The 6,730-nt window shown below is 39.3% G+C and overlaps 1 long non-coding RNA gene across 1 annotated transcript; it reads right to left on the bottom strand.

Annotated features, from left to right (window-relative positions):
• Positions 1-380: 380 nt before the first annotated feature.
• On the bottom strand, positions 381-1,511 carry LOC112776838 (uncharacterized). Its single transcript, XR_003190201.2, has 2 exons — positions 1,080-1,511; positions 381-749 (listed from the first exon to the last, which is right to left on the bottom strand). It is a non-coding gene; the product is annotated as an uncharacterized lncRNA (long non-coding RNA).
• Positions 1,512-6,730: the final 5,219 nt, after the last annotated feature.

Here is a 6,730-nt window from a genome sequence, read left to right as displayed (position 1 = left end):
AACCATCAAAAGGGAATTGAATGATTCTACACCATTAGATACAATCTCACACCATTAAAAACATCATTGATGGCTAATTAATGGCTAAAAACTACAAAATCTGCTGGTCCGCTAGACTTTCTCATTACAAAAATACAAATTCACATCAATTGTTCAATGTTGGGAGCATAACCTATTTCCAACAGTTCAATTCAAAGGGTTCCTGTTAGGCAAGACAAAAGCAACCATATATGCATTCACTAAAATCTTTTTTGGACATAAAACCAGTTTTGCCGACATGTTTTCAAGCCTAAATCTGCCAAATGATTTAAATTATGAGCAAGATTGGTACCTAACTTCGACAAACAACCATGAAAAATTGATGAATGGATAACAAGCACTTAACTCACAAGTAAAATGGTTGCATTCAACTTGAAAATAACCATTTAATTGAACACACATTTAAAAGCAACACCATAGTAGTTCAACAGCAAATAATTCGACAAAAAGACTCAGAGTCACTACACTAAACAGATGCACAATGGCATAATAGTTCAACAACAAATAACTCCGACAAAAATTGCTAGAAAATCCAGCAATCCTTCTTCTAAAGCAAACAAGCATAATGGCATAATCAAAAATTAATAAAAAATCCAGCAATCCAGCAATCCGAGAGAGGAGGCAGTGGACGGAGAGGATGCGCTGACGGCGCCGACGAGCAAGGAGCTGCAGAGGATGGTGTTTCTGATGGTGTATTGGCTGAAGACATTCTAAAACAATATATAATAGTAATGGTATAAAACAGCAGCTATTACAAAAACAATGTTACATAATCCATATTTTGATATTTTCATATCCAGCAATATAAATTCACAGCAATGTTACATCAACAAAAATAACCATAACCACTACAAATCTGAAAAAAAAAATCAACAATCTGCCATCAACTAGTTCAATAATATAACAAGTTATAACTCAACAATATATACATAATCAACAATCTGCCATTAACCTATCAGTTATTCACTCCCTTAATCAAATTAAAATCCAACTAAATAACTAAAAAAACAGAGAACAAATTTCATAGTTTGGAGACCAACCTGGATGAGGCAGATTCTGGCGACGAAGAGGCAGCAACGCAGCAGCGACGGAGAGGCGGCACCGCAGCAGCGACGAGAGGTAGCACCGCAGCAGTGACACAGGAGACGTGACTACGACGAGGAGAGACGCGAAGCCACGAACTAGACGTACTCGGACACACTGTGAAGCCAGCGAGACGAAGCAGAGGAAGAGAGTCTTCGAGACTACGAGGAAGAGTGTTGGTGTGACGAGGGGAGGAAGAAGACGACAGGTCGGCGGTGAGGTGAGGTGTGGTGATCAACTATGTATGGTGTGATGAGCAGCTGAGGAAGACTTGAAGGACTGCTGTTTTGGCTTTTGGGGATTTAGGGTTAGGGGGAAGAGGGTATTCGAGAGAGTGAGAGACATTCGTTTTGAAAACAAAAAAAAAAATTTCCAAACCAGTCAGTTACACAAAAACTGCCGGTTCTTTGGTTTTTATCAAAATCGGACGGTTTAAACCGATTTTAAACCGGTTCTATTTTTTATTCGGTCAGAATGACTAACCGAACCGGCTAAGTGATCAGTTCACCAATTTTTTATTGAACCGGCCGGTTTGGTCCGGTTCTTATAACTATGCTAAAAACGTTGTCTGTGAAATCCAAGAATCCAACAACAAGATCATAGTAATATTATAGTCTAAGTTAAAAAATAAAATACTTCCTAATTTAATGATTCAGTATCATTCAAAACTTCATGAAAAAAATAAACAAAAAAACCTTAACAAGCAAATAAATGAAATTCATCTCAGAAATATGCAAAAACAGAAAATAAATTACAAATGACATAATTATTGTCTACCTTGTTATTCATTTTTTCTTTTAACCTTTTTTTTTATAAGATTAGAAGAATTCTCTTTTTCTTCATCAAAAAGCACCGGTAATAGTCTCTGTTCATACCCTAGCCCAAATTCATAAAAGCCAGACACAATAAGGATAAGAGGCCTGATCCAAAGAGGAGACCTCTAACCCATATCCGACTTCTTTGAAGAAGTCGAACACCGCGAAGGAGCTCAGCTCTACTTACCCAAGTAAGTAACTATCTCCGCGAATTTCTCCCTCTATTTCGATCTTCCCTAAAAGATAGATTCAAACTCCCAAGATAAAGAGAACAGTTATCCATCAATAAAGGTGGAACTACTCCAACAAAGGTGGTTATCAACTCTATTATAAGTACATTGACACCCCTCAGGTATAATTTATGTTCTAATCTACTAAAAATCTGCCTAAAGCCCTTGCTGACTTAAGCATTGGAATCTCTTGCAGGTACCACCCCCACCTCCTCACGAGAAACTCGGATGGCGGCACCTCAGCACTGAACAAGTCGGACGATGCCTCATAAAGAGTCTGGACCTCACGTCCAGGCCCAAATCAACGTTTCAGGTAACCCTCGGAACAATGGCACCGTTGCTGGAGAACTGGGATTCAACCCTTGATAATGGCAGACCATCAGTATGAAGACGGCCATACGGCGTCTAAATCTAAACCTACTCCCTAATAGGAGGGCCATGCCCTCGTCATACTTCCACCACAACGAACACATGTTCCTCACGGAGAAGGAATGTCCGGAAACCCCTCACCAAGGCAGATTCAATCAGAGATACACCCACCAGAAAAGGAAGAAACCCTCACATCCTACTGAGATTCTAGGTATGGTCCATGGCCATGGCAGATGACTAGAGCAGCTCGAGCAGGAAGCTAAGCGACAACAGAAAGCAAAACGGGAGCTACGGAGAGAAGTAAGACGACTGGTGCACGAAATCACAATCACACTTTTACAATTCTGCACAACTAACCAGCAAGTGCACTGGGTCGTCCAAGTAATACCTTACGTGAGTAAGGGTCGATCCCACGGAGATTGTCGGCTTGAAGCAAGCTATGGTTCTCTTGTAACTCTTAGTCAGGATATCAATAATTCTCATATTTAATTGTAAAAAGTAAAAGAGCATGAAATAAATACTTGTTTTGCAGTAATGGAGAACAGGTTGAGGTTTTGGAGATGCTCTATCTTCTGAATCTCTGCTTTCCTACTGTCTTCTTTTTCATGCACGCAAGGCTCCTTCCATGGCAAGCTGTATGTTGGTGGATCACCGTTGTCAATGGCTACCATCCGTCCTCTCAGTGAAAATGGTCCAAATGCGCTGTCACCGCACGGCTAATCATCTATCGGTTCTCACTCATGTTGGAATAGGATCCATTGATCCTTTTGCGTCTGTCACTACCGCCAGCACTCGTGAGTTTGAAGCTCATCACAGTCATCCCTTCCCAGATCCTACTCGGAATACCACAGACAAGGTTTAGACTTTTCGGATCTCAGGAATGGCCGCCAATAATTCTAGCCTATACCACGAAGGTTCTAATCTTATATTAGAAACCCAAGAGATATACTCTCAAGCTATTGCAGATAGAACGGAGGTAGTTGTCAGGCACGCGTTCATAGGTGAGAATAATGATGAGTGTCACGGATCATCACATTCATCAAGTTGAAGTGCGAGTGAATATCTTAGAATAGAAACAAGCGTGATAGAATGGAAAACAGTAGTAATTACATTAATTCATCGAGACACAGCAGAGCTCCTCACCCCCAACCATAGGGTTTAGAGACTCATGCCGTAGAGAATACAATATGAAACGTGTGAAGTGTCATGAGGTATCCAAATACAATAGCAAAAGGTCCTATTTATAGAAAACTAGTAGCCTAGGGTTTACAGAAATGAGTAAATGATGCAGAATCCACTTCCGGGCCCACTTGGTGTGTGCTTGGGCTGAGCATTGAAGTTTTCACATGTAGAGACTTTTCTTGGAGTTAAACGCCAGCTTTTGTGCCAGTTTGGGCGTTTAACTCTAGCTTTTATGCTAGTTCTGGCGTTTTGACGCCAAAATTTTTATGCTAACTTGGAACGCCGGTTTGGGCCATCAAATCTCAGGCAAAGTATGGACTATTATATATTTCTGGAAAGCCCAGGATGTCTACTTTCCAACGCAATTGAGAGCGCGCCAATTGAGCTTCTGTAGCTCCAGAAAATTCACTTCGAGTGCAGGTAGGTCAGAATCCAACAGCATCTGCAGTCCTTTTTCAGCCTCTGAATCAGATTTTTGCTCAGTTCCCTCAATTTCTGCCAGAAAATGCCTGAAATCATAGAAAAATACAAAAACTCATAGTAAATTCCAGAAATGTGATTTTTGAATAAAAACTAATAAAAACATAATAAAAACTAACTAAAATATACTAAAAACATACTAAAAACAATGTCAAAAAGCGTATAAATTATCCGCTTATTACAACACCAAACTTAAATTGTTGCTTGTCCCCAAGCAACTGAAAATCAAATAGGATAAAAAGAAGAGAATATACTATAAATTTCAAATTATCAATGAAACTTAGCTCCAATTAGATGAGCGGGACTAGTAGCTTTTTGCCTCTAAACAGTTTTGGCATCTCACTCTATCCTTTGAAGTTTAGAATGATTGGCATCTTTAGGAACTCAGAATTTAGATAGTGTTATTGATTCTCCTAGTTCAGTATTTGTTGATTCTTGAACACAGTTACTTTATGAGTCTTGGCCGTGACCCTAAGCATTTTGTTTTCCAGTATTACCACCAGATACATAAATGTCACAGACACAAAACTGGGTGAACCTTTTCAGATTGTGACTCAGCTCTGCTAGAGTCCCCAATTAGAGGTGTCCAGAGCTCTTAAGCGCACTCTTTTTACTTTGGACCACGACTTTAACCGCTCAGTCTCAAGTTTTTACTTGACACCTTCACGCCACAAGCACATGGTTAGGGACAACTTGGTTTAGCCGCTTAGGCCAGAATTTTATTCCTGTGGGCCCTCCTATCCACTGATGCTCAAAGCCTTGGATCCTTTCTATTGCCCTTGAATTTTGGTTTAAAGGGCTATTGGCTTTTTCTGCTTGCTTTTTCTTTTTTTTTTCTTTCTTTTTCTTTTATCTTTTTTCGCCTTTTTTTTTCGCAAGCTTTTCACTGTTTTTTCTTGCTTCAAGAATCAATTTTATGATTTTTCAGATTATCAATAACATTTCTCCTTTTCCATCATTCTTTCAAGAGCCAACAATTTTAACATTCATAAACAACAAATTCAAAAGACATATGCACTGTTCAAGCATTCATTCAGAAAAAAAAAGTATTGTCACCACATCAAAATAATTAAACTAATTTCAAGGTTGAATTCGAAATCATGTACTTCTTGTTCTTTTGTGATTTAAAACATTTTTCCTTTAAGAAATGTGATAGATTTATAGGACATTCATAGCTTTAAGACATAAACTTTAAATTTTATTAATCATGGAAAATAAAAATAAGACTCAAAAATAAATATAAGAGCAGACCAATAATAATAGAAGACAAAAAATTAAAAACAGAAAAATAAATGACTCTTAAAATAGATTCCTAATAATAAAGGTTATCACAGAGTTAGGACTCAACAACCTTGATTTTGAGAAGTGGATGCTCCTTCCTTCTGTGGGGTGTTTGGTCCTTCAAGGGAGAGCTTCTGGTGCTTCAGCTCCTGTAGCTCACGCCCCTGCTTCTCCTGTTCCTTAAGCAGCTTGCAGAGCATGCAGTTTTGATTCTGCTGTTCTTCCTTAAGTTGCTCCACAGCTTCTTGCAGCTTGGTGATAGATGCTTTTAGGCGGGTCCAGTAGTCAATTTTAGGGATTTCTGGGAGGAACTCCTGCGCCCTCCTTTTGATGGAGTTATCTTGCACTTGTTGTCCTTCCATTGACTTCTTGGTGATTGGGTGTTCGATTGGGATGAATTCATCAACTCCCATCCTCACCCCAGCATCTTTACATAGCAGAGAAATTAAGTTTGGGTATGCCAGTTTGGCTTCAGTGGAATTCTTGTTTGCAATTGTGTAAATCTCACAAGAAATCAGATGATGAATCTCCACTTCGTTTCCCAGCATAATACAATGAATCATCACTGCTCTTTTGACAGTGACGTCAGAGCGGTTGCTAGTGGGCAGTATAGAACGTCCAATGAAGTCCAACTAGCCTCTTGCGACTGGTTTGAGATCTCCTCTCTTGAGTTGGTTTAGGACACCTTTTGAATTGGTTATCCACTTAGTTCCAGGGAGGCATATGTCATCTAGAACTTAGTTCAACCCCTTATCTACTCTCACCATTCTCCTATTAAAGGATTCTGGATTATCTTGTAGTTGAGGCAGTTTGAAGACCTCTCTTATTTTGTCCAGGTGGAAGTAAATAAACCTCCCTTGACCATAGTTCTGTAGGTATGAAAGGCGGTTCCAGTTATTCTCTGCTTATCTGTCAGCCACAGATTTGAGTAGAATTCCTGAACCATGTTTCTTCCAACCTTTGTCTCAGGATTAGCTAGAATTTCCCATCCTCTGTTTCGAATTTGCTCTTGGATCTCCGGATATTCGTCTTCTTTCAGATCGAATTTAACTTCCGGGATCACTGACCTCAGACCCATTATTTTGTGGTAATGGTATGCATGTTCTTTGGTTAAGAACCTCTCTTGATTCCAAAGACTCTTTGGAGTATTCTCTTTTCTTGCCTCTTTTGTTAGTTTGTTTTCCTTTAGGAGCCATGATCTTAATGAGTCTTAGCTCGGTGATCACGAAAAAATACACCAAACTTAGAGGT

This window comes from Arachis hypogaea, chromosome 19 (assembly GCF_003086295.3).
Source record: "Arachis hypogaea cultivar Tifrunner chromosome 19, arahy.Tifrunner.gnm2.J5K5, whole genome shotgun sequence".
Classification (NCBI taxonomy): domain Eukaryota; kingdom Viridiplantae; phylum Streptophyta; class Magnoliopsida; order Fabales; family Fabaceae; genus Arachis; species Arachis hypogaea.
The sequence above is the reverse complement of the archived record's forward strand: the minus strand, read 5'-3'. Positions and strand labels throughout refer to the sequence as shown.